The 27,072-nt window shown below is 34.5% G+C and overlaps 1 long non-coding RNA gene across 1 annotated transcript in view; it reads left to right on the top strand.

Moving 5' to 3' along the window:
• Nucleotides 1–27,072, top strand: part of LOC129532114 (uncharacterized) — a 68,922-nt gene that overhangs the window by 33,132 nt on the left and 8,718 nt on the right. The window contains exon 3 of the long non-coding RNA XR_008677735.1: nucleotides 825–884. This is a non-coding gene — a long non-coding RNA (uncharacterized lncRNA). The remainder of the gene's footprint in view (nucleotides 1–824; nucleotides 885–27,072) is intronic.

Raw genomic sequence — 27,072 nt, 5'->3', positions numbered from 1 at the left:
AAACTGGCTAGCCATAGGCAGAAAACTGAAACCAGACCCCTTACTTGCACCTTTTACAAAAATTAACTCAAGATGAATTAAATACTTAAATGTAAAACCCAAAACTATAAAAACCCTAGAAGAAAATCTAGGCAATACCATTGAGAACACAGGCATGGGCAAAGACTTTATGACAAAAACGCCAAAAGCAATTGCAACAAAAGCCACAATGGACAAATGAGATCTCATTAAACTAAAAAGCACAGGGAAAGAAACCATCATCAGAGTGAACAGGAAACCTACGGAATGGGAGAAAATTTTTGCAATCTACCCATCTGACAAAGGTCTAATATATGGAATTTACAAGGAACTTAAACAAATTTACAAGAAAAAAAACAAACAACCCCATCAAAAAGTGGGCAAAGGATATGAACAGACACTTCTCAAAAGAAGACATTTATGTGGCCAACAAACATATGAAAAGAAGCTCAACATCACTGATCATCAGAGAAATTCAACCACTTTATATTACATTCTTCATTAGACTGACTTTTGGATCACAGAATCTGTGAGAATTATTTATTTTAATATTTTAGAGAATTTTTAAATAAAATCTATGGATTGAGCAAATGTGGTCTATTAATTAAAAAATCTGATGTAGTTCAATTGTTTTCCTGAAAGATCACAGTCTGTCACAGTTACATTGAACAAATTGATTGCTATTTGATTTTACTGTTGCTTAATTAAATAAAGTTATTCACTCATATTATTATTAGATATCTTTGGGAATATCCCAAATGTGCCCAAGTTGTCTAGTACCAATAATGAATTTTCCTTTTCCAAAGAATGATATGGCTGTACCAAATAAGAAAATGTGTTTAAGGAAGAAACACCAACGTGTACAGGTAAGCTATACAGTATCTGCCTGAAACAGCATAACTTACCTCTGTAAACCTAAGCCTAAAACTACCTTAATTAAAAATTCTACCTACTTCATAACATTTCTGTGTCAGCAGATAGACTAAGGAAGCACATGTCCCTCTCTGTTCCTAATAAGGCAAAAATAAGTAACAAATAAATTTCAGCAAGAGGTGGTTTGGTTCAGAAATGTTCATATGGGTTAAGATGACCAACTTGCCTGAATAAGGAAATAAACTAAAACTTTGATTTGTTTATATCTCTTTGTTTGCTAAAGTTTCTGTTTCCTATGGTTGAAAAACAATATCAGAGTATAATCTACTCGTATTTTTGATTGACATAACATAAACCCAAATATGGAAATCAGCAAAATAGCTAACATTTTTCTAAACAAATGATTTTCAAGTCCCTGTGTAATAGAATATTTAGTGAAACATTGATGGAATCACAAACATGAGCATACCTGGCAAAGTGCCTGGCTCATTCAGTGAACTAATAAGTTAAATTGGATTTTTTTCATGTATTTTCCTCCTAGTCAGTATCGTTAGTAAATCTAAAACAAGACACACACACAGACACACACACACACACACACACACACACACAACCGGGGAGAGAGAGAGAGAATTAAATTTAGAGTTACAAAGCTAAATTTAATGCTCCCTACATAAAATATGATAGAGAAAATGCTAATACACATTAGGAATGAACACTTAAAGCCTGTGTCCCATTTTTGTCACAATTTATTATAAATAACTTTTATGAACGAGGGTTTAAAAAAAAGAAAAATTCTCAGGGCATCTGGCATTTTCAGATGTTTTCATCAACATATCCCAGAGGTTGAAAATGGCCTAGGACATTTTGACTTTTGAGAGCCCCAATATATTATAAATGATGAAATATCAAAGCAAGTTTATCAAAATGAGGTTAGGCTTTAAATGATTACAGATAGTCAGTTGATAATTTTAACACATTGAAAATACACTGACTTTATGAATAACCTCAGTTGGAGATTAATATCAAAAGTGTCATTGCTATGCCCTTCATGAAAACGAGACCCAGTGCCCTCTATGTGGCCCTTAGTCCTGTTATGCATAATTCCCACATCACGAAGATTACCCTGCAAATGTTAGAACTATTTTTTCCCTTAATTATTATTGATTGTGATAGAAATGTTTAAAATATATTTATTTTCCTTTTAAGAGATTATTTAACTTAATGTCATAAAGCATCAAAAATTAAAACATCAAATATTACTATTCACCATTTCAATGACATTATATTACCATATGTTCATTAAATGTGAATGACATAATTCTGTCCCTTTAGAATGTTATACTATCTATCTAGAGGTAATTCAGACATTCAATATTTATTCAGTGCTTGTCATATGCGAAGCCCTATTATAGGCTCTGAAGAAATATCAAGAAAGAAAACACACACACACACACACACACACACACACACACACACACACACACATACACACACGAACCCTATTCTTAATGTAGCAGTCAAGGCAGAGGTTGAGGGGAACAATAGAAAAAGTAATGATTTTATTTATTGAAGTTTTGAAAATATTATTTAATATTAATAAAAATTATGCTTATTGCAAAATTAGAAGCAACACAGGAGAATATGGTAAATATTAAAAGTCCTCCCTTTCTACTTCTCCACAAAATCCCACTTATGAAGAGGGCTATTGTTAAGTTCTTATATGTATATGTATATTATATATGAATCATACTGTCTCCATAATGAGAGGAAAAAATATTTATATTCAGACATACACACTTATGAATAATTGTTCTACATATTTATAGCCATTTTCTATATATATACACATATGGATCTTTTTCTATGTGTGTAATGTATACATATGATCTTACTGCTAAAAGTTGTATATACTAGAGATGAACAAATTATTTATTTTAGCTCTCTAAATCTAAATATTTCTGATTCCAAGAGTTGATAGAACAAATCACTTCAATCTTTCATTGTAATAATTCTTATTTTTGTGTTTCCATGACTCCAGGAGACATATTGAATATATAGAAAATAGAAAGACCCTGTAATCTTCAGTTCTATATGGTCAGTGTATACCATACTTATCATTATCCGTGTCAGCATGATCCTTTGAGATACAAGGTATTCAGGTTTCAATGTTAAATAATCCATATTAGCCTTTTTCTAGGCTGAGAATTCTGGGCCGTAAGGTTTAGTCTTCTAGGCAGCATTCTTCCTCCTCCCCTCAAGCCTGCCTCTCACTTTGCATCCCCTCCATTCCACACTGAAATTATATCACTTCCCTGGAGTGTTGAAAGCTAGCACAGACCACAGATAGCAACTCTTCATGTAATCTGCAGACTAGCATCAGCATCTGAGGCTCAGGTGCTTGTTTGAGGGCTCGCTCTCTCCCTCTGCTTTTCTCTCATTTCCCTCTTCCTTCTTCAACTTTAAGGGGTTAGAAATTCAAATTTTTGTGGGGGTGGGAGACATAAATTTAATGTGGGAGGTAGCAGAGTATACTACCTTCAGGAGGTATCATTGTTTCTTCTCTTTAACCATGCCTTACTCGGTAGCTCTGTTTGAATTCCTCTGATAACAGTGCTCCCATCACATTACATATAATATTAAATTTTATTTATGAATTTAATGAGTTGTAAGAAAGTTATGCTTTCCTTGAACTACAATATGTCATTGGGTAATGTCTACACATTTATTTTAACACAGATCTACTTGTGGAACTAATAGTATCAGGCCAATTCTTCTAACACACAAAGCTCCAAGACTATTTGAATAAAAGTTCCATAGCCTCTCAAAGGCATCTCTTCTGTTAATTGAACTCTATCCGTTACTTGTTTTTCATGGAATATCTTCTGAGATATTTTCTCCATATTCGCTGTCCTCTGCAAAATTCAACCAAGGCCTTATTTAACATGTTTTAGCATTGTTCTTAAAATGTAAAATTTAATACTAGGTATAGAACTAGAACTCAATTTTATTTACCAGAACTCACTTAAGAAGGACTAAATAATTATTTTCCCTATGTGTTCTATTTTTTCATTACGAAATGAAATTCAACATGAAAACTAAAACATGATACCAACAATTTTTGAAAAATTATGACTATAATAGCTTTATAAATAAGGATATTAATGATTCATATTGAATTACAATGCATGTTTATCTTAAAGACTAGGATATGGAAAACCACTAGCTAAAGATCATAGATGTATTTGTTACTATGTACTGTAAACAAACAAAAACAAACAAAAGACTGCATTAAAGTAAACAGATAAGAGTTACACTGTACTTACTCTGATTTATAATTAAATAGCAAAGGTAGCAGGACTTCAAAATACATTACTTTTGGGGGACCAACAAAAATAATATTGAGGCAACAATGAATGACGGCAAAACTTAAATAAAGGCCCATCTGTGTGAGCATGTGTAGTACAAACTTTACAATTGTGTACAAGCCCGTTTTGCTAGTAGACTTAGTTATCTTACTAACTTTAACTTTATTTTTAATATCAAATTTGAATAATCCTTATTAAATTGCCATTAGTTACACTCCACTTATTAATTCCCTCATTTCTTGCACACATAGTTTTAGCATGTACTGTCTTTTGGGCACTGTTCTAAGTTCTGGAGCTAGTTTGATAAAAAAGAAAATGAAAGTCATTGCCCTTCATGCACCTTATATTATTATTATTTACATTTTTATTTTTTTAATTTTTAATTTTTGTGGGTGCTTACTAGGTGTATATATTTATAGGACACAAGATGTTTTTATACAGGCATGCAATACATAATAATCACATCACAATAAATGAGTTATCCATTCCCTCATTTATCCTTTGTGTTATAAACAATACAGTTATACTGTTTTAGTTATTTTAAAATGTACAATTAAATTGTTAACTATAGTCACCCTGTTGTGCTATCATATAGTAAGTCTTATTCACTCTTTATAACTATGATTTTATTGTACCTTTAACCATCCTCAACCCTCCCCTGCCCTGCACTACACTTCCCAGCCTCTGTCAACCTTCCTTCTACTCTCTATGTTCATGAGCTCCATCGTTTTGATTTTTAGATCCCACAAATAAGTGACAACATATAATATTTGTCTTCCTGTGCCTGACTTACTTCACTTAACATAATGAACTCCAGTTCCATCTGTGTTGTTGCAAATGACAGGATCTCATTCTTTTTATGGTTGAATAATATTCCATTGTGTATATGTACCACATTTTTTTATCCATTCATCTGTTGATGGACACAGGTTGCTTCCAAATCTTGGATCTTGTGAATAATGCCACAGCAACAAACATGGGAATGCAGATATCTCTTCAATATACTAATTTTCTTTCTTCTGGGCATATACCCAGTAGTGGGATTGCTGGATCATATGGCAGCTGAAAGTTTAGTTTTTGCAGAACCTCTGAACTGTTCTCCATACTCGTTGTACTAGTTACATTCCCACCAACAGTGTATGAGGGTTTCTTTTTCTCTACATCCTCACCAGCATTTGTTATTGCCTAATATTTGGATAAAAGCCTCTTTAACTTGAGTGAGATGGATATCTCATTGTAGTTTTGATCTGCATTTCTCTGATGATCAATGATGTTCAGCATCTTTTCATATGCCTATTTGCCATTTGTATATCTTTTCAGAGTAATGTATATTCAAATATTTTGCCCATTTTTAAGTCAGATTATTAGATCTTTTTTCATATAGAGTTGTTTGAGCTCCTTATATATTTCTGGTTATTAATCTCTTTTCAGATGGATAGTTTGCAAATATTTTCTCCCATTCTGTGTGTGGTCTCCTCACTTTGTTGATTGCTTCCTTTGCTGTGCAGAAGCTTTTTAACTTGATGTGATTCCATGTGTCCATGTTTGAATCATGCTTGCATCCCAGGGATAAATCCCACATGGTCATAATAAATAACCTTTTAAATTTATTGTTGAATTTGGTTGGCTAGTATTTTCTTGAGGATTTTTGAATCAATATTCATCATAGATACTGGCCTTCAGTTTTTTTTGTTTGTTTTTTTGATATGTCTTTGGTTTTGGTATCAGGGTAATACTGGTCTCATAGATTTGAGTTTGGAAGTATTCGCTTCTCCTCTATTTTTCAGAATAGTTTGAGTAGGATTGGTATTTGTTCTTTACATATTTGGTAGAATTCAGCTGTGAAGCTATCAAGTCCTGGATTTTTCTTTCCTTGAAGAGTTTTTATTCTAGCTTCAGTTTTACTACTCGTTATTAGTTTGTTCAGGTTTTGCATTTCTTCATGGGTTCAAACCTGGTAGGTTGTGCATCTCCAGGAATTTGTCTGTGTCTTCTAGATTTTTCAATTTACTGGCATATAGTTGGTCTATAATGCAGATTAAGTCCAATAATTTTTTGTTGATATTATTTATGGAAGATCTTTCCAATGCTGAAAATGGAATGTTGAATTCTCCAGCTATTATTGTTTTGGGGCCTATATCTCTCATTAGCTCTAATAATATTTGCTTTATATATATGGGTACTCTAGTGTTGGGTGCATGTATATTTAAAATTGTTATATTCCTTTCCTGAATTGACCCATTTATATAGTGACCTTCTTTGTCTCTTCTTATAGTTTTTGTCTTGAAATCCATTTTGTCTTATATAATTATAGCTACTCCTGCTCTTTCTTAGTTCCCATTGGCATGAGATATCTTTTGTCCTCCCTTTATTTTCAATCTATGTGTGCCTTTATAGGTGAAATGTGTTTTCTGTAGGCAACAGATCAATGGATCTTGTTTCTTTATCCATTCAGCCACTCTATGTCTTTTGAGTGGAGAGTTTAGTCAATTTACATTCAATGATTCAATGTAATTATTGATTAGTAAGGACTTACTCTTACCATTGTGTTATTTGTTTTCTGGCTGTTTTGTGGTCTTACCTTTATTTTAATTGGTATTATCTTTTTTTTTTTTGAGAGAGAGAGTTTCACTCTTGTTGCCCAGGCTGGAGTGCAATGGCATGATCTTGCCTCACCGCAACCTCTGCCTCCCAGGTTCAAATGATTCTCCTGCCTCAGCCTCCTCAGTAGCTAGGATTACAGGCATGTGCCACCATGCCAAGCTAATTTTTGTATTTTTTAGTAGAGATGAGGTTCCACCATGTTGGTCAGGTTGGTCTCAAACTCCCAACCACAGGTGATGAGCCCACCTTGGCCTCCCAAAGTGCTGGGATTACAGATGTGAGCAACCACATCTGGTCAGTATTATCTTTCTTTTTTCTTTCCTTCCTGTTTTCCTTTTAGTGAAGGTAATTTTCTCTGGTGATGTGATTTTGTTTCTTGCTTTTTATTTTTTGTGTATCCATTGTATAATTCTTGGTTTTAGGTTACCATTGGGGTTGTAAATACTATTTTATAGCACATTATTTTAAGTTGATAACAACTTAAAAATGTTTGTGTAAATAAACGAATAAGCAAAAAGAAAACTAATAAAGACTCTATGCCTTAACTTCATCTCTCCACTTTTTGACTTTTTGTTGTTTCTAATTATATCTTATTGTACTGTCTATGTTTTGAAAAGTTGTTGTAATCATTTTAATTGGTTCATCATTTAGTACTTCTTCTTAAGATTAGTTTGCACACCACAGTGTTATAGTGTTACAGTTACATTGTTATAATATTCCGTGTTTTTCTATATACTTACGTCAGTGAGTTTTGTCCTTCAGAAGGTTTCTTATTGCTCATTAACATCCTTTTCTTTCTGGTTGCAATAGTCCCTTTAGCATATCTCATAGGACAGGTCTGAGTTGGTGAAATCACTTGGCTTTTCTTTGTCTGGGAAAGTGCTTATTTCTCCTTCATGTTTGAAGAATATTTTCACCATATACAATAATGTAGGGTAAAAGTTTTTGTTTTGTTTTCTTTCTTCATCACCATCTTCAATATGTCATGCCACTCTCTCCTGGCCTGTAAAGTTTCCACTGAAAAGTCTGCTGCCAGACATATTGGAGCCACATTGTATGCTATTTGGTTTTTTTCTCCTGTTGTTTTTAGGATTCTTTTTTTATCCTTGACCTTTGGGAGTTTGATCATTAAAGGCCTTGAAGCAGTCTTCTTTGGATTAGATTTGCTTGGTGTTCTATAACCTTCCCTTACTTGGATATTGATGTGTTTCTCTAGTTTGGGAAGTTATTCATTATTATCCCTTTGAATAAACTTTCTACTCTTATCTCTTTCTCTATATCCTTTTTAAGGCAAATAACTCTTAGATTTGTCCTTCTGAGGCTGCTTTCTGGATCTCGTAGGCGTGACTTATTGGTTTTTATTCTTTTTTTTTGTCTCCTCTGTATTTTCAAACATCCTGTCTTCAAACTCATTAATCTTTCTTCTGCTTCATCAACTCTGCTATTAAGACTCTGATACTTTCTTTCATGAGCCAATTGCATTTTTCAGCTCCAGAATTTCTGCTTGATTCTTTTTCATTATTTCAATCTCTGCTAAATTTATCTGATGGAATTATACATTCCTTTTCCATGTTATTTTGAATTTCATTGAGTTTCCTCAACATAGCTATTTTAATTTTCTGTCTGAAAGGTCATGTATCTTTGTCTCTCCAGGATTGGTCCTTGGTGTTTTATTTAGTTCATTTGGTGAGGTCATGTTTTGTTGGATTGTCTTGGTACTTTTCAATGTTCATCTGTGTCTGGGCACTGAAGAGTTAGATATTTATTTTAGTTTTAGCAGTCTGGGCTTATCTGTGCACATCCTTCTTGGAAAGGTTTACCAGATATTCAAAAGGAAGTGGGTGTTGTGATCTAAGTTGTATCTGCTTTATGGGGCACCTGAAGCCCAGTAACACTGTGGTTCTCACAGACTCATTGAGGTACCGCCTTGATGGTCTTGGACAATAACCAGAAGAATTCTCTGGATCACCAGGCAGAGACTCTTCTTCTCTTCTTTTACTTTCTCCCAAACAACTGGAGTCTCTCTGTTCTGAGCCACATGGAGCTGGGAGTGGAGTGACAGAAGCTTCCCTGTGTCCACCATCACTGTGACTGTGCTGTGTCAGATCTGAAGCCATCATAGCACTAGGTCTCACCTATGACCTGTTGTAACCACTCCCTGGCTACTGCCTATGTTCACTCAGGGCCCTGCAGCCCTACAATCAACAGGTGGCCAAGGCAGCCAGGCTTGTGTCCTTCCCTACAGGTTGGTGAGATCCTCCAGGCCCGAGGCAGAGCGAGAGGTATGATCTGGGAGCCAGGAACCAGAGTGAAAAACCTTAGAGGTCTACCTGGTGTTCTATTGCACAACAGCTGAACTGGCAGTCAAACCACAAGATGTTGTTCCTACTCTTCCTTCCAATTCCAAAGGCAGAGGAGTCTCACTCTGGGCCATCACCACCACAGGCCCATGGGGAGTAATGTCAGTCTACCACTGTTGTTCCCTTAAGGCCCAAGAACTCTTCAGTTAGCCTGTGGTGAATGCCGCCTGGCCTTGGACTCACCCTTGAGGACAGAGTGTATATTAGTCAGCATTGTCTAGAGGGAAGAACCAATAATATATTTATAAGGGGAGTTTTTTAGGGAATATTAACTCACAAGATCACAAGGCCCCACAATAGGCCATCTGCAAGCTGAGAAGCAAGGAAGCCAAGCCAAGTCCCAAAGCTGAAGAACTTGGAGTCTGATGTTTGAGGGCAGGAAGCATCCAGCACGGAAGAAAGATGTAGGCTAGGAGGCTAAGCCAGTGTAGCCTTTTATTGTTTTCTGCCTGCTTTATATCCTGGACACACTGGCAGCTAATTAGATTGTGCCCACCCAGATTGAGAGTGGGTCTGCCTTTTACATCCCACTGACTCAAATGTTAATCTCCTTTGACACACCCAGGATCAATATTTTGCATCCTTCAATCCAATCAAGTTGACAGTATTAACCATCACAGTGTGCTCCTCTCTGGCCCAGGGCAGGTCCAATAATACTGTCTCTGATCCAAGGCCTGGAATGAAAGACCCCAAGAACCCACTTGGTGCTCTATGACCATGTGGCTGAGTTGTTACCTAAGGTATAAGACAAAGTCTCCTTTACTTTTCCCTTTGCTTTACTCGAGCAGAAGTCTCTCCCTGTAGCCAACACAGCTGGGGATGGGCTGGGTCTTACCTGAAGCCGGCAAGTCTCAGTGTCTCACCCAAGGCCCTTGATGTAGTACCTAGCTATTGCTGATGTTTTTTCAGGACCCAAGGTCTCTTCAGTCATCAGGTGATAAATCCTGCTAGAACTGGTTCCTTCCCTTCAAGACATCAGGTGCCCTTCTGTCCAAGAGTTTGTCTAGAAATGTCATTCGGGAGCTAGGCCCTGGAAAGTGGGCCTCATGACTCTGACCAATACCTTATCCTGCTGTGGCTCAGCTGGTATCCAGGATGCAAAACAAAGTCCTCCCTGCTCTCTCCTTTCCTCTCCTCAAGCAGAAGAAAGGGGTTTGTTTTGGAGCCACAAGCTGTGAAGCCTGGGTTTGGGGTAGGGGTGAGGCCAATACTCCCTTAGCCACCCAGGCTGGTGTCTCAGTCAGTCTTGTGCACTCCTAGTCCTCTGGCTCTAGGGATTTCTGCACTGGGATTCACCTAGGAGTTTCAGTCCTTGTGGCCTAAACTGCCTTTCAAGTTTATTTAAGACCCCAGAGCCTTTCTCCTGTGGTGGTGATGCTTGCAGGAAATTAAGGTCTGACTGCTGGGATTGACAATTCCCCTCTGGCTAGGGCTGATTTAAATGCTCCCTCCATGGAGGAGCATCAGCAGTGTTTGGTCAGCATTTTCCTTCTGCTTTAACACGGCAGCACTGAGTTCAGTTTCTCAAATTTCTCACAATTGCTGAGTTCTTCCTCTCCCTAAGGTACGGAAATGCTCTCAGCACCATGCCGCCATTGCTGGAAAACGGGAGTGGGGTGGCATCTGCGATTCAAGACAGTTTTTTACATCTCTTCAGTGCCTCTTTCAGCTATATGAATTAAAAACCAGGTACTGTGGGTGCTCACCTGAATTCTGGTTCTATGAAGGTGCTTTTATGGTGTAAATAGTTTTTAAATTGGTGTCCTTGTGGAGGGGACAATCGGTAGAGCCTTCTATTCTGCCATCTTGCCCCATCTCCTCACCTTGAAATTTATATTATATGTTAACTATAAAAGCTTTACTTAAAAAGAAAATTCTGCACATCGGTCATACCCATTTATCAAAAATGACTTATTTTTTAAACTGGAAGATCTTACTATTGCAGGTATTTTGATAACAAAGGTTATAATGGGAGTACGTTTTTATTCTAAGTCATAACATTTATCATTTTAACAGATAGTTAAAATATTTAACTCTGCGTAATTACCAGTAAGTCATTTTATATGCTTTCTGGACTTTTATGAAAGATTTATTTCCACTACCTTAAACAATCTTATAGTATGGTGGGCAGAATAATTGCACCCACCAAAGATGCCCACAACCCTATCTCTGGAATTTGTGAATATGTTGTAATTCAGGGCAAAAGGGACTTTGCAGATGTGATAAAGCTAAGAATGTTGGGATGAGGAGATTATCCTGGATTATCCAAGTGGACCAAATATAATCACATGAGGCCCTAAAGTGGATAATTATTACTGATTGTGGTCAGAGATGTGAGAACAGACGGAGAACGGAGGGCCAAAGACCTTCAATATGACCAGTCTCACGTCTTTAGCTTTAAAAGTGGAGGAAGGAGGGAGACCATGAAACAAGGAACGTGGCAGCCTCAAGAAGTTGTTGAGTGGCCCTCACCTGACAGCCGGAAAGAAAATGGGGACCTTGGTTCCATCACTATTCTGTTTTAGAATTGCAACAAGCATCCTTTAAAGCGATGAGAAAAGAAGACAAAAGCGATAAACTTTATTTAGTTTGTGCTTAAGCCCTAAGCATTCTTTATATATGCTTATTCAGAATTGTATCGTTCCCTTCAGCTGTTAGCTGTAGGTATTTGGTGATAAATAAGATAGTTTAAGACTAAATACGTATCTTACAATTGTATTATTGGCAATATGCAGCATAGGGTAATTTTGGTGCATTGTTCTGTTTCTAAAGACCAGTATTTGCACCATCACTATCTAACAAAATAAATAAAATAGGCCAACATAATTTTCAAGTACCTAAAAAATTATAGGAGAATTATATTTTTGAAAAATTGAGCTTCACTTTTTTTGAAATGATTATATTACTTTCTGTATTATATTCCCTTCTTATACTCTATATTTGATATTGTGCATGATATAAACAAGTGTTAAGCTGAAAGTCAATAGTGTTGGAGTCTCATAAAAATACTTTCTTTGAACTATTTGGCAAGCCTCCTAACTTCTCCAGATTTCAATTTTTTAATTTGATAGATTTGTAAAAGGTGATTTATTTACCTGATCATTTTGTAAACATTTATTAGAAGAAATTGCTCATATTTTCTACTTTTGAAATCTGAAATATAGTCTGTGATACTCTACAAACCCATCTTAAAAAATTCTTATTTATCAAATACAGTATTCATACTACTATGCAAATTATTTTGTTGCCTCCTAATACAGGTTTTCATGTCCAAAATATATAAAGAAATTAGCATTACTGCAATAATTTTCTTTAAAACAGTGCATTTGATAAGAGACTAATAAGCTATGAGACACAGCCATTGGAGATAATATTTTTCCTCACTGTTTTTTATTTTTTAAATCCTTTTCACTTACCATTTAATCATTTGAACTATCTATTGTGTATTCATTTGTTTCTGTCATTTCTCTCTCTCTTTTCTTCATTATTCATTTTTAATATGGGGAAATAGATTTCTAGGTTTTATGTAATATCTACCAACATTAATTTTTGTCCTAAATACATTGAATAAACTTCCTGTTCAAAATTTTAATAAATCAACTAATTTTAAATGGTGATTTTTGGCAACTTTTTAAAGGTTTCAATCTGGGTTTCTATATTAATTTTTCAAATAACTATGAGTTGCATATTTTTAGGTATATAACCTGAGTTGCATGATAAGGACATATACTCCATCTACATCATTCTTGTATTGTTTTAAGGGAATATAACAAGTATGAGTTTTTAATTTATTTCATTCTGTGAGAAATCTGATTTTTAGAAAAAAACTACTGTTCTGTTTTTTGGGGGTTTTAGATTATAACTAAAAATGGCAGACCCTTCTCCCACCTATCTTATAAACTGATGGGGCTAGTTAATAATTGGTGCAATTAATTTGCCTTTTTTGGAAGGCAAACTAGTTATATACCTAAAACATTGAAAATATGAGTTTCCCATCAAAATAATTTATGTTATACTAAATAATAATATTAGATTTGAAAATACAAGTTAAAAAACCATAGATTGATACAGTTTCATATATAAAAATATTTTCCCAAACACTTTATATATTAGCAAAAATATAAGAAGAAAACTAAAGGCCTCACGATTTCAGACTGATTAATAACTATAATATATACATAAAATATACTACATAGTAATTCATAGTTATTACCATAGATGTGCATGTATTAATTTGAAGAGACATTTATGATATATTGCTATATAAATTAACTGTTATAAAACTAGAATATAATCCCATTGCATAAATATTCTTGGGAAAAGTCTGCATAGACTTAAAATAATATTCTTAAATGTCTGTTCATCTCTTATTGCTTTACAAACTTACCGTTTACCACTAACTTAGTGGCTTACAACAAAGCAAATTTATTATCTTATATTTCTATGAGTCAGAAATCTAAAAAGAGTATTATGGGGCAAAAATCAAGGTGTCTGCAGGGGTGTGTTCCTTGTGGCAGCAGTAGGAAAGAATCCACTTCTTGCTTATTTCAGCTTTTTAGGCTTCCTGCATTCCTCGGCACATCGCCCCTCTATCTTCAAAGCCAGATGTGCCTTTCTCATGTCGTTGTGACCTCTGCTTCTGTATTCACATCTTCTCTGACCCTCTGACTCTCCTGTCTTCCTCTTTCACATTAAAACGACCTTTGTGATTATGTTAGATGCACACAGATAATAATCTTTCCATCTCATGATCTTCAATTAAATCACAGCTGCCAAATTCCTTTTGCTGTGTAAAGTAATACATTCGCAGAGTCAGGATTTTCATGTAGACATCTTTGGAGAGCTGTTTTTCTGCCTACCACAAAAAGGTATTTATTTTTATTTCTTTTTTATTTCAAATAATTTCTGACCCTTCCTTCCCACTGTCACCCACTAGCAGGTAATCATTATTCACCAAATAGTGTGTATCCTCCCAGATTATTTTTACATATATGTTTACACAGATAGGTAGATACTTATTACATCATGGAATTATACATTCTGTTATTATCCTTAAATTTTCCTTGAAATATATATTCTGAATATTTTACAGAATTTTTGTATAGTCCTCCTGTAGGTTTATGAACACAGTTTTAATTTGATGGCAGCTGCCAAATTCCTCACAAAAATGTCGTAAAATTAGAAACCCACCTCCTGTGTCTGAAGGTAGTTTTTTCTTCACAATTTTTGTAAAGATTGAACATTATTATTCATTATAATATTTGTAAAATTGGAAAAATATCCGCTAAGGTATTTCTATGAATGCTACTGAATGCAATCATCTCTTTGTAAATATTGTGATAAAAAATAATATCTAAAAAGAAAATGTGACAATTGCTGTGTGTTAAAAAGAATTGCCAGAAATTAAAATCTTTTAAAAACAACAAAAATGCTTTGCAGTACAGTGATGTTGGGAAAATCAATAAATAAATTCATGAAATAGATGAGAGTCAAGGAAGAAAATAAGAATGTTAACACTACATTATTTAGCAAAAAATGTCAGGGAAACTGGCTGAAACAAATATAAAATTAAGTAAAGCCTTATTTTATACATTACTTCAAATTTTAATATTAGATAAATGTCAGACTGAAAAAAGTCAAGTAACCAATAACTTATAAAACAGAAAATATATATATTGATTAATGGGTCTTAGATTAAAAAAATTTTTAAGAGTAATAGAAATGTGATAAATCACAAAGTAAAATGGTCAGTGTATTTGACCATGTAAATATTTAAAATGCTTTTGAAAATCTAAAAATAAAAAAGTAAAAGACAACAATAAACCAAAAAATTAGTTTGGAAAATACTTGTCAAACAAAATTCTAATACTTTTAATAATTGAGGCTATTAATAAATGACTGAGGTTATTTAATTCATGGACTACATTCATGAAACACATTTAATTCTGGGAAGTGTAAACGCTATACAAATAAAATAAAGACTCTAGAAAATAATGTATTTAAGTTAAACATTCTAATCAAGTTTAAAAAGCTCTTTTTTAAACCTATCATTTTACCCCATGAGACTATAATAATGCCTGGTACATAGGAAGGCACTTAAATATTTATTAAAGAGAAAAATGAATGATTTTTCATAGCATTATTTATAATATTCAAAATGTGGAAATAACCCATATGTGCAACCCAAATAAAAGAAACAGTTAAATAAAGGATACCTAAATAAAATATATCAAGTAGATAACATAAATAATGTTTTGGAAAATATTTTATGTTGTATGAAAAAATGTTTAAAAGATAATTTTCAACATTAAACCTCAGTTATGACATCAATGAGTTTTCTCTAATTATATAGAGAATGAAATATAGTTAGAGCTGATCTCATTTTTTCTTGGTTCTGCTTACCCAAAGAAGTAGGCTGTGTAAACTCTAAAGGCACCTCAACTTCTCTGAGGCCATGCAAAGCCCCCTTACCTCAGAGCCCTTGCCTTGTTGGTACACGTAGTTATTTCAGCTTTTTAGGCTTCCTGCATTCCTCGGCACTCTTTTCCTGCTGCTAACTCTTTTCATACTACTATGGCCTTACTTTATACCTTTATACCTACTTAAGCCGCAAAGTCATTGAACCCACAATAAATTAGCTTGGAATAATATTCTGAAACATTCAAATAACTTATGGATCAATTCTGCTGCTGTCTTGAGTTCATTCTTACACTTACCCCTTATCAATCCCTGTCTGTTGCTTTGAAACTATGTTTTCTGGAGCACAATCCTCACTCTGTCAGTTACAGGTCCATCCTTCCTCTGGTAACTCAAATTACTCCTGGCCATGTGTACGCCTCTTCTTTTTACCTCAGCACATTTGATATCAGAAAGATATAATGTAAAACTAGATTATCCATGACCCCAATATTATAAATACTACATAAGCAAAACAGTGAGTTTTGGCAGGATAAACTGAGCTTTATTTCTCTACATCATCTGTCCCATGCTACCACCCCATCATTCACACCATCTTCCTCTCTTACAGGTGGGTTGGTCATGGGAATTCATTGTAAATATAAAATGCTTTGTAATATTCTTCTAAGGAGGGGGAATACTATTCTGAGAGGAGGGGGAAATAGTGATTGGAATAAAACCAGAGCCCAAATTATTTGCTTGCAAAAAATTAATCCAAGTTAGGTTTATGGCACCACAAGGATTTAGGAAAAAATTTATTTGGGATTCTCTAGAGCAGTGTGGCCGCAAACAGGTTTTCTAATTTTTCTCTAAATCGCATTTGAAAATTGTGTACCTCCTCACATTTACTAAGTTAAAATAAAATTTGTTTCATTATAGGTTTATGAAGTTCCAAGTAATGCAATTTTTCAAGTTTTTGTAAACTTAAACATTAAGTTGTTTTTGCTTTTAAAGCTGATGAATAAAATCTAAATATCATACGGCTTTCAGCATTCATTTAAAATAGTCGAGTAAGCTTTTTTAATGTTAATTAAAGTAATTTACACTTAAAAATTAACTTTTATTTCCATTCCACTTCCCTCATGAAATTTTTCACTGCATAAGTTATTTATTCTATGTCATATTCTTTTATTGATCTCTCCTTAATATTTCTCTAAAAAAATGCATATAAGTTAATTTTTTAAAAATTTCTAATCAAAATTGTAGTGCGTGTGGCAGGGTGTGGTTATTGAACACTTCCTTACTTTTTGAAAACAAAAGGTGTTCTAGGCCCTCGTCCTAGAATTAGTCATTTCTTCAAGGAGCTCTGGCCCCTTTTCTTGAAGAATGGAACCAAATTCTGAGTGCTAGGGACACTGTTATTGGAGTGTCCTTGATTCTTGACCCTCTTAGTTTAGAGCAAAAGAAAATACAGGTGTATGTGATAATTGATTTACATGCATGTACTTATAAATATTTTCATATGTAATTCTCTCACTCGCTCTCACTCTATTAAGCAGGTGTGAAAGTAACTGCAGTTTTTGCCATTATAATGGCAAAAACCGCAACTTAATGGCAAAAACTGCACTTACTTTTGCATCAATTTAATATCTATCTATATTATGGTAAACATGAGTTCATACTGATGTTGCCAGATCCGATACATTACCACATAAATTATTCTAGCATCTTCCCCTTGAATCTCTGTAACCTCCTATTCCAAGAATAAGAAATCTGTTTTTTGCCACCTGCCATCAACACACTTAATTTTTTATTTATGGTATACATGCATAATTCCAGAATTGTTATTTTATACACCAGCGAAAGCAACTTTATCAACTAGATTATGGGACTTGTGTATAGTTGCATGCTTTTTAAAATGTTTTAAATTAACAGACTTTTAGAGCAGTTTTATGTTTACAGAAAACTAAAAGAACAGAGTTTACATATTCCCTCTCTCCCTCCACACTTAGTTTCTTCCATTGTTAATGACTTGCATTAGTACAATACAGCTGTTATACTTGATGAACCAGCATTGAATACATTATTATTAACTAAAATCCATAGTTTACATTATCGTTTACTCTTGGTGCTGAACATTCTATGAGTTTTGACAAATTGATGACATCAATGTACCATGACAATAATATACAGAATAATTTCACTGTCTAAAAATCCCTTGTGCTCCTATTATTTCTTTCCTCTGTGCTTTAAACATCTTGAATCCACAACCACAGAGTTTTTTCTGTCTCCACAGTCTGCTTTTTACAGATTATCAAATAGTTGAATAATACAGTATGTACCCTTTTTAGACTGGCATCTTCCAATTAACAATATGCATTCCAAGTTCCTGCATGTCTTCATTGCTTGATAGATCTTTTATTTTCATGGCTGAATAATATTCCACTGTATGAATGTATCATGGTTTGTTCATCCACTTATCCACTGAAGGACATCTGGCTGTTTCCAAGTTTTGGAAATTATGAATAAAGCTACTATAAACATATGTGTGCAGGTTTTTGTGTGGATATGAGTTTTAAACTCATTTCGATAAATACCAAGGAGTGTGATTGCTGGATTTGTATGGTAAAACTATGTTTAGTGTTATAAAAATGGCCAAACTCTCTTCCAAAGTAGCTGTACCATTTTGCAGTTCCAGCAGAAATGAGAGTTCTTGTTGCTCCATATTCCCACCAGCATTTGTCATCATCACTGTATCAAATTTTATCTATTCTAACAGGTGTACAGTGGTATCTCACAGTTGTTTGAATTCTCAATCCCCTAATAACATATAATGCTGAGCATCTTTTTATATGCTTATTTGCCATCTGCTATTGTTTGTTTGTCCCTCATGAATCTCATGTTGAAATTTAATCTCCAATGTGGAGGTGTTGGGAGGTAGGGTGTAACTGTAGGTGTTTGGTTCTTGGGGATGGATCTCTTATGAATAGATTAATTCCCTCCCTCAGGGGTGAGTGAGTTCTTACTTTAATAATTCCTAACAGAGCTTGCTGTTGAAAAGAGGCTAGCACTTCTCCCTTCTCACTCTTGGTTTCTTTCTTGCCATGTGATCCCTGCACACAGTGGCTTCCCTTCATCTTCAACCATAATTGGAAGCAGCCTAAGGCCTTCACCAGATGCAGATGTTCAATCTAAAATCAGAATCATGACCCAAATAAATCTTTTTTTAAAAAAAATGAATCACCCAGATTCAGGTATTTCTTTACAATAAGACTAAACAAAGACATCATCTGTATATCTTTTTTTGTGAGCCATCTGTCTAAAATCTTTTACCCATTTTTTCATCAGAATTCTTGTTGAGTTTTAAGATTTCTTCCTGTGTTTTGGATGTGAAGCATTTTTCAGATATGTGTTTTGCAAATATTTTATCCCAGTCTGCAGCTTTTAAAAAATTCTCTTTACAGTGTCTTTTGCACAGCACAAGCTATTAATATTAAGTAAAACCTACCAATTTATTTTTCTTTTCATAGATCTTGCTTTTGGTGCTGTATCTAAAAAGGCATTGTGAAACACAACATCACTTAGACTTTCTCTTATGTTGTCTTCTAGGAGTTTTATTGTTTTGAATTGTACATGTAGGTCTGTGTTGTATATCAAGTTAATTTTGTGAAAGGTGACAGGTATATTGTGTGGGCCCTTTATTGTTCCATATATCTTTTAACAATAACACAGTCTTGATTAACATAGTTTAATAGTAATTTTTGAATTACTGTATCTAAGTCTTCCAACTTTGTTTTCCTTCCTCTCCATATGAATTTTGTAATACATTTTAGGTATCCACTAAATAACATGCTAAACTTTTCATTGGATTTTCATTGAATCAATACATCTAATTGAGAAGTATGAACAATCTTAACCATATTGACTTTTTCTAGTCATGAATATGGAATTTAACTCCAGTTGTTTAGATCTTAGATTTCTTTCGTCAGAGTTTTGTTTTTTTCACATAGATATTCTGCATATTTGTTTTTCTATACCACACTAAGTATTTTATTTCAGGGTGCTATTGTAATTCTTGTGTATTTAATTTCAAATTCTAGTTGTTCATTGCTGGTGTATAGGAAAGCAATTGACTTATGTATGTACCCATACCTCAGAGATATTGCAGTTCTGGTTCTTCACCAAGGCAATAAAGGGAAATGCAATAAAGAAAGTCACAAATTGTTTGTTTCTCGGTGTGTATAAAACTTATATTTATACTATACTGTGGTTTAAGTGTGCAATACTATTATATCTCAAAATAATGTGCAGGCCTTATTTAAAATATACTTTATTGCTAAAAATGTGTAACAATCATTTGAGCCTTCAGTGCGTCGTATTCTTTTTTTAGTGGAGGGTCTTGCCTCAAAGTTGATGGCTGCTGACTGATTAGAGTTGTGCCTGCTAAAGTTTGCAGTGGCTGTGCCAATTTCTTAAAGTCAGACAACACTGAAGTTTCCCATATCAATTGACTCTTCCTTTCATGAAAGGCTTCTCTGTAACATATGATGCTGTTTGATAGCATTTAATTAACAGTAGAACTTCTTTGATAATTTAAGTCAATACTCCAAAACCTTGCTGCTACTTTATCAATTAAGTTGATATACTTTTCTAAACCCTTTGTTGAGATTTCAAACGTATTCACACAGCATTTTCACCAGGAATATATTCCATTGCAAGAAACAACCTTTTCTTGACATCTATAAGTAACAACTCCTCATTGATTCCAATTTTCTCATAAGATTTCAGCAATTCAATCTTCTAATTGCCACTTCTACTTCTAGTTCTCTTGCTATTTCTACTATATCTACAATTATTTCTTCCACCAAAGTCATAAACACCTCAAAGTCATCCATGAGGCTTGAAATCAACTCATTTCAAACAATCGTTAATATTAATGTTGATATTTTGACCCCTTCTAATGATTCATGGATATTCTTAATGGCATCTGTAATGGCAAATTGTTTCTAGAAAGTTTTCAATTTACTTTGCCCAGATGCAATAGAGAAATTACTATTTATGGAAAAACAGCTCTATAAAATTTTCTTAAATAATAAGGCTTGAAAGTCAAAATTACTCTGTGATTCATGCACTGCACAATGGATTTTATGTTGGCAGGCATGAAAACACTATGAGCCTTGTACATCTCCATCAAACCCCTTCACTGACTAGGTTTATTGTCAATGAGTAGTAATATTTTAAAAGCAATCTTTTCCTCTGAGTAGTAGGTCTCAACACTGGGCTAGAAATATTCAGTAAATCATGGTGTAAACAGATGTGCTGTCATCCAGGCTTTGTTATTTAATTTATGGAGCACAGGCAGAGTAGATTTAGCATCATTGATAAGGACCCTAGGATTTTTAAAATGATAAATGTGTATTGGCTTCAACTTAATGTCACCAGCTGCATTAGCCCCTAACAATTGAGTCAGCCTGTCCTTTGAAGCTTTGAAGCCAGTCATTGACTTCTCCTCTCTAGCTGTGAAAGTCTTAGATGGAATCTTCTTTCAGTATAAGACTGTTTCATCTACACTGAAAATCTGTTGTTTAGTGTAGCACCCTTTATCAACTATCTTAGCTCGATCTTCTGGATAACTTGCTGAAGCTTCTATGTCAACACTTGCTGCTTCACATTGCACTTTTATTTTATGGAGATGGCTTCTTTTCTTAAACCTTATGAAACAACATCTATTAGTTTCAAACTTTTGTGCGTCTATTACCCCTTTCAGCCTTCATAGAACTGAAGGGGCCTTATTCTAGATTAGTCTTTGGCCTATAAAAAAGTTGTGCTTGGTTTGATCCTTTATCCAGGCCACTACAACTTGCTCCGTATCAGCAATAAGGCTATTTTGCTTTCTTATCATTCAAGTGTTCACTGGAGAAGTGCTTTTAATTTTATTGAAGAACATTTCTTTTGCATTTACAGCTTGGCTAACTGATGCAAGAGGCCTAGCTTTAGGCTTATCTCAGCTTTTGACATGCCTTCCTCACTAAGATTAATAATTTCTAGCTTTTAGAATAAAGTGAGAGATGTGTGATTCTTCCTGTCACTTGAATATGTAGAGGTCATTGTAGTGTTAATTTACCTAATTTTGATATTGCTATAGCTTAGGGAACAGGGACGCCCAAGGAGAGGGACAGAGATGGGGGACCAGTCATTGGTGAACCAGTTGGAACACACATAGCATTTTTTATTAAGTTCTCCATCTTATATGAGGATGATTCATGGAGACCCAAAACAACTACAATAGTAGCATCAAAAATCACTAATTGCAGATAAGCTTAAAAGATATAATCATAATGAAAAAGTTTGAAATATTGTGAGAATTTCTAAAATGTGATACAGAGACATGAAGTGAGCACATGCTGTTGGAAAAATGACAATGATAGACTTGCTCAATGCAGGGTTGCTACTAATCTTTAATTTGTAACAAATACAATATCCATGAATCATAATGAAGCAAAGTGAAATAAAACAAGGTATACATGTATTAGCCTTATAGCCTACAAACTTACTATAATTGCCTATTAGTTCTAGGAGTTTGTCATTGTTGTTGAATCTTTGTGATTTTCCACAAAGACAATTATGTAATCTGCAAAAAAATACATTTTCATTTCTTCTTTTCCCATCTGTATGCAATTTTAATTACTTTTATTGGCTTGTTGCATTAACTAAGACTTCTGGTAAGATGTTGATAGAAATGGTAAGAGGCAACATCTTTGTTTTGTTCCTGATCTTGGAAAAGCATCTAGCCTCTCACCATTAAGTATGATGTTAGCTGTAGTTATCTTTTGGAGACAGTCTGTATTACATTAATAAAGTTCCCCCTATTCCTAGTTTGCTGAGTTTTTTTTATAATGAATGAATGTTGGGTTGTATCGAACATGTTTTCTGTACTTATTGATATGATAAAACATTTTTTTTCTTTTTTAGCTTGTTGATGTAATGGATTACATTGACTTATTTTTGAATGTTGATTCAGTTTTCCCTACATGGAATGAATCCTACTAAGACATGGTATATAAATATTTTTATATATTGTTAGATTTTATTTGGTAATATTTTGTTGAGGTTTTTCACATTTAGGTTCATGATGGATATTGGTCTATGGTTTTCTTTATTGTAATATTTCTCTCATTTAGTATTAGGCTTATGCTAACCCAATACAATGAATCAGGAAGTATTCCTTCTGCTTCTATTATCTGGAAGACATTGTAAAGCAATGCCCTGATTTCCTCCTTAAATGTTTTGTGGAATATACTGGTGAGTCCATCTGGGCCTAGTACTTTCTGATTTGAAAAGTTATTGACTCAATTTATTTAAGAAGTACAGATATATTCATTTTATATATTTCTTCTTTTGTGAAATCTGAAAATTGTGAGATTGTTTCTTTTAAAAAATTGGTCCATTTCATCTAAATTATCAAATTTGTAGGCATAAAGTTGCTCATAATATCCCTTTTAATATCCACAGATTCAGGAGTGATGGTTCCTCTTTTATTTCTCATGTGATTAATATTTGACCTCTTTTTTTTCTTATATAATTCTTAACTTGAAATGGATTGTAGGTGTAAATTTAAAATCCAAAACTAGAAACTTCTAAGAAAAAAATAAACATAAGTAAAAATTGGTGTGATGATTTAGGCGTGTTTACTGTTTTCTATAGCTGTAAGTTTCAGAGGCTAAAATTTATTCTGTTGTCATTATTTTTGTTTCTTTTCTTTTCTTTGTGTTTCTTTAGATCCTCCTTCTTAAATAACGCTTTAAGTTTTCAGTTCTCTCCATTGTAATTGCCTATTATTATGCAGGAGTCCTATTGATGTGGTGGTAAGGTATGGGGGGAGAGAAAGTTTTCTATTGTCCTATGATTAGATTGCGATCTTTTAGTGAGCCTGTGACCCAGGGCTGTGAGCTTCACAAATTCTTGCTAGTGCTTTTCCCCTCAGGAAGGAACTGGAATTAAGTATTCCCATTCCCCCATGTCAGGCTCCTGTAAAACCCACAGCGGTTAGGTTCTGGTAAATAGTGTGACTTGAGGGAGGGCTTTTGTTAAGGAGAACAGAATCCTCTGGTTATATTTTTAAATGGTTACTTTTCTTCTTCCCCTGCCAGGGAATTTCCTCAGATCTTTGCCCTGAGAATTTGCTGGGACTTCTGGGGGTGAAACTTATGAAAATGTGGGTCCCCGCACAAGGCGGCTCTCCCTCTAGTTCTTAAGTCTCAAAGTTGTGCACATTGAGCTGCCAGCGATTCAATGATTACTGTTTACGTTTCCCTATCCCAGAGCTAGCTGTAGCAATAGGTTCCTGCTCCTGGGCTTCTTTTCCAAAAAGCTGTGATTCTCTGTAGTTGCCTATGTCTCTAATTTGAAGGACAGCAGCTTGCCTTTGATGGATTTAAGAAAAGTTGAAGACATTAAAGTTTTAGCTCTTTTTTCTTGTGAAGATGAGAGTGATGACTTCTAACTTTCTTAAGTGTCTGACCTGAGACACTTAACATTTTGGATCTCTGATTGGTTTCATTTATATTGATTCATTTATTTGCCTTTAGTCTTATAGACTCTATTCATTTCCAAAATTATGCAGGCCAGTATCTTATTCCCCATCATTCTCAGTAGATTGTTTCAAGCATTTGTAGTACAATGAATGTCTTTCATCATATTCTACATTCCATCCTATGATCCCCTGACCTCCTAAGTAATCTGACATTCATCTGTATACATTAAAGTTCACTCATTATCCTAGAAAGCTCTATGAGTTTGGACTAATGCACAGTGATATATATCCACCATTACAATGTCACAAACACCAGGTTCACTACCCTTAGTGATACCCTCTGCTTCACTCATCCAACCCTTCCCCATCTGAACCCATGACAACCACTAATATGTTTACAGTAACTATAGTTTTGCCTTTTTCATAATGCCATATAATTGAAGTCATATAGTATGCAGCCTGTTTAGATAGGCATATTGCATTTAAAATTCATCCACGTCTTTTGGTGGCTTGAGTACTCATTTTTAAAGCACTTAATAATATTTCATGTATTACAGTTTTCTTAGTTCAGCTAGGTCTAAGTTCCTGTCCCATTACTGAGAAGAGGCATGTAGACACTGGAGAGTGAGTAAGGCAGAGTAGGATTTCTTAAGCGAAAGGAAAGCTCTCAGCAAAGACAGGGACCTGAAGTGGGTCACTGGAAATGGGCCTGAGTTCTGTTTTTTTTTTCTCATGTAGCAAGAACAAGGAAGTCTTCTGTGGGTTCTTCCCAAATGGGAAAGGTAAAGTTCCCTCCTGGGGTGTTGCATCTGTGCATGCCTGGGGTTGGCCATAGTGTCTACATCTTGGTTATTATCCATGAGTGCATAAGTGAAACCTACAGGGGCGCTAAAGCCACAATGCTGATGTCATGTTAATGATATTATAATGAGCTGGGTCCAGTTAAAGATATTTAGGTTGATTTATTTCACCTGCACCTAAGTTGGGACAATCCCTTCTGAGCAAACATCCTGGCATAAGAGGAAGTTCTTAATCAAATTTCTTCCCATTATCTACATGGGCAATGCAGGTGTGGTCCCAACGTGTTTTTCCACTCCCAAGACCCTCCCTCTCTATCTACATAACTGGCCTCTAACTGCCTCCTCTGTCACATGGATGGATATGCCATAGTTTATGAATTCACCTATAAAGAACATCTAGGTTACTTCTAGTTTGTGGAAATTATGGCTAAACTATATGTTATAAACATTTGCAAGCAAAGTTTTGTTTGGAGATAAGTTTTTAAATCAGTTGAGTAATTACCTAGGAGCATGAATGCTACATTTTATAGTGAGACTATGTTTAGCTTTGTGAGAATCTGCCAAACTTCCTTCCAAAGTGGCTGTACAATTATGCGTCCCCAAGGGCAACAAATGAGCAGTATTCCTATTGCTTTACATCCTCACCAGCATTGTCAGTTTTTTGGATTTTAACCATTATAGTAGGTGTGTAGTAAAACCTAATTTTATTCAAATTTGCAGTATCTTAATGATATACGATGGTGATTATTTCTACCTGTGTTTCTTCTCTAGTGATGTGTCTGTTCAGAGCTTTTGCCCAGTTTTTTCTTAGGTGCTTTGTTTTGTTATTGTTAAGTTTTAGGACTTCTTTATTTTTTATACATGTCCTTATGAGTTTCCCAAATATATTCTCTGATATTGGGCCTCATCTATTGATACTCTTCACAATGTCATTCCCAGATAAGTTTTAAAATTGATAAACTATCAGTTATTTTTTTCTTTCATGAATTTTGTTTTTGATGTTGAATCCAGCAACTAATTGCCAAACTCATTATCACACCAATTTTTACTTATTTTTATTTTTTTCTTAGAATTTTCTAGTTTTGGATTTTAAATTTAAGCCTACAGTCTATTTCAAGTTAATTTTTGTGTAATTTATAAGATCAGGCTAGATTCTTTTTTTTTCCACACAGAAGTCTAATTGCTTTAGCATCCTTTATTGAAAAAAACTATCCTTCCTTCATTGAATTGCTTCTGTGACTTTGTTAAAAACTACTTGACTATATTTGTGCAGCTTCATGTCTGGGGTCTCTATTACATCTCTATTCCATTGATTTATGTGTCTACTTTTCTACTAATATTCTGCAGCTTCTAATTCTGTAGCTTTATAGTAAGTCTTGAAATTGGATAGTATGAGTCCTTAAATTTTGTTCTTCTCAAGCTTTTTTTTTTTTTTTTTTTTTTTTTTTTAGCTATTCCAGTTCTTTTGTTTTTGGGGGAGAATTTTTTAAATTTATTTTTAAATTTTAATTTTATGGGTATGTAGTAGGTGTATATATTTGTGGTGTGTTAGGAGTATAAGGTATAATAACATTGTGAACATGTTTTGACAAAGGTCAAGACATGGTAAAAAAAGATAAAAGTGTAAGCATGTGTTGATCAAATAGTCAGGACATGTAAAACAAGATAAAATAGAAAGATGTTGACACAGATGTTGCCAAACGTATCTGGGACTTTGGATTTTGATAAACAAGTTTGGTAAGCAGTCGTGGACATTGCAAAATGTTTTGATTTTGGACTTTGGCAAACAAATGGATCAAAACAACAAGGGATTACCACGGGCATAACCAATCAGGAAGAAGGACTCAGGACTACACTTAAGGATGAAGCACAGAAAAGAAGGACTTCACGACCAGTTGTCTGTGGCAAATCCCTGATCAATCTCTATGCCCCTTGCTGCATGCTTAGCAGCAAGAGCTAGCTGTGTGGAGGCCCTCTGCTCATTCACTCTGACATCCAACAAGACCAGGATGGACAGACTGGAGGTTGTTTGATCCTCCAAGGGTACACCTGAATGTTGAATGGAACTTGGATTGAATGATTTTAACTGCCGTGATGAGGCTGGCCCTTAATAACCCCCT

Source organism: Gorilla gorilla, chromosome 11 (assembly GCF_029281585.2).
Source record: "Gorilla gorilla gorilla isolate KB3781 chromosome 11, NHGRI_mGorGor1-v2.1_pri, whole genome shotgun sequence".
NCBI lineage: Eukaryota > Metazoa > Chordata > Mammalia > Primates > Hominidae > Gorilla > Gorilla gorilla.
Note: the sequence above shows the minus strand (reverse complement) of the source record. Positions and strands in the feature narration are given on the sequence as shown.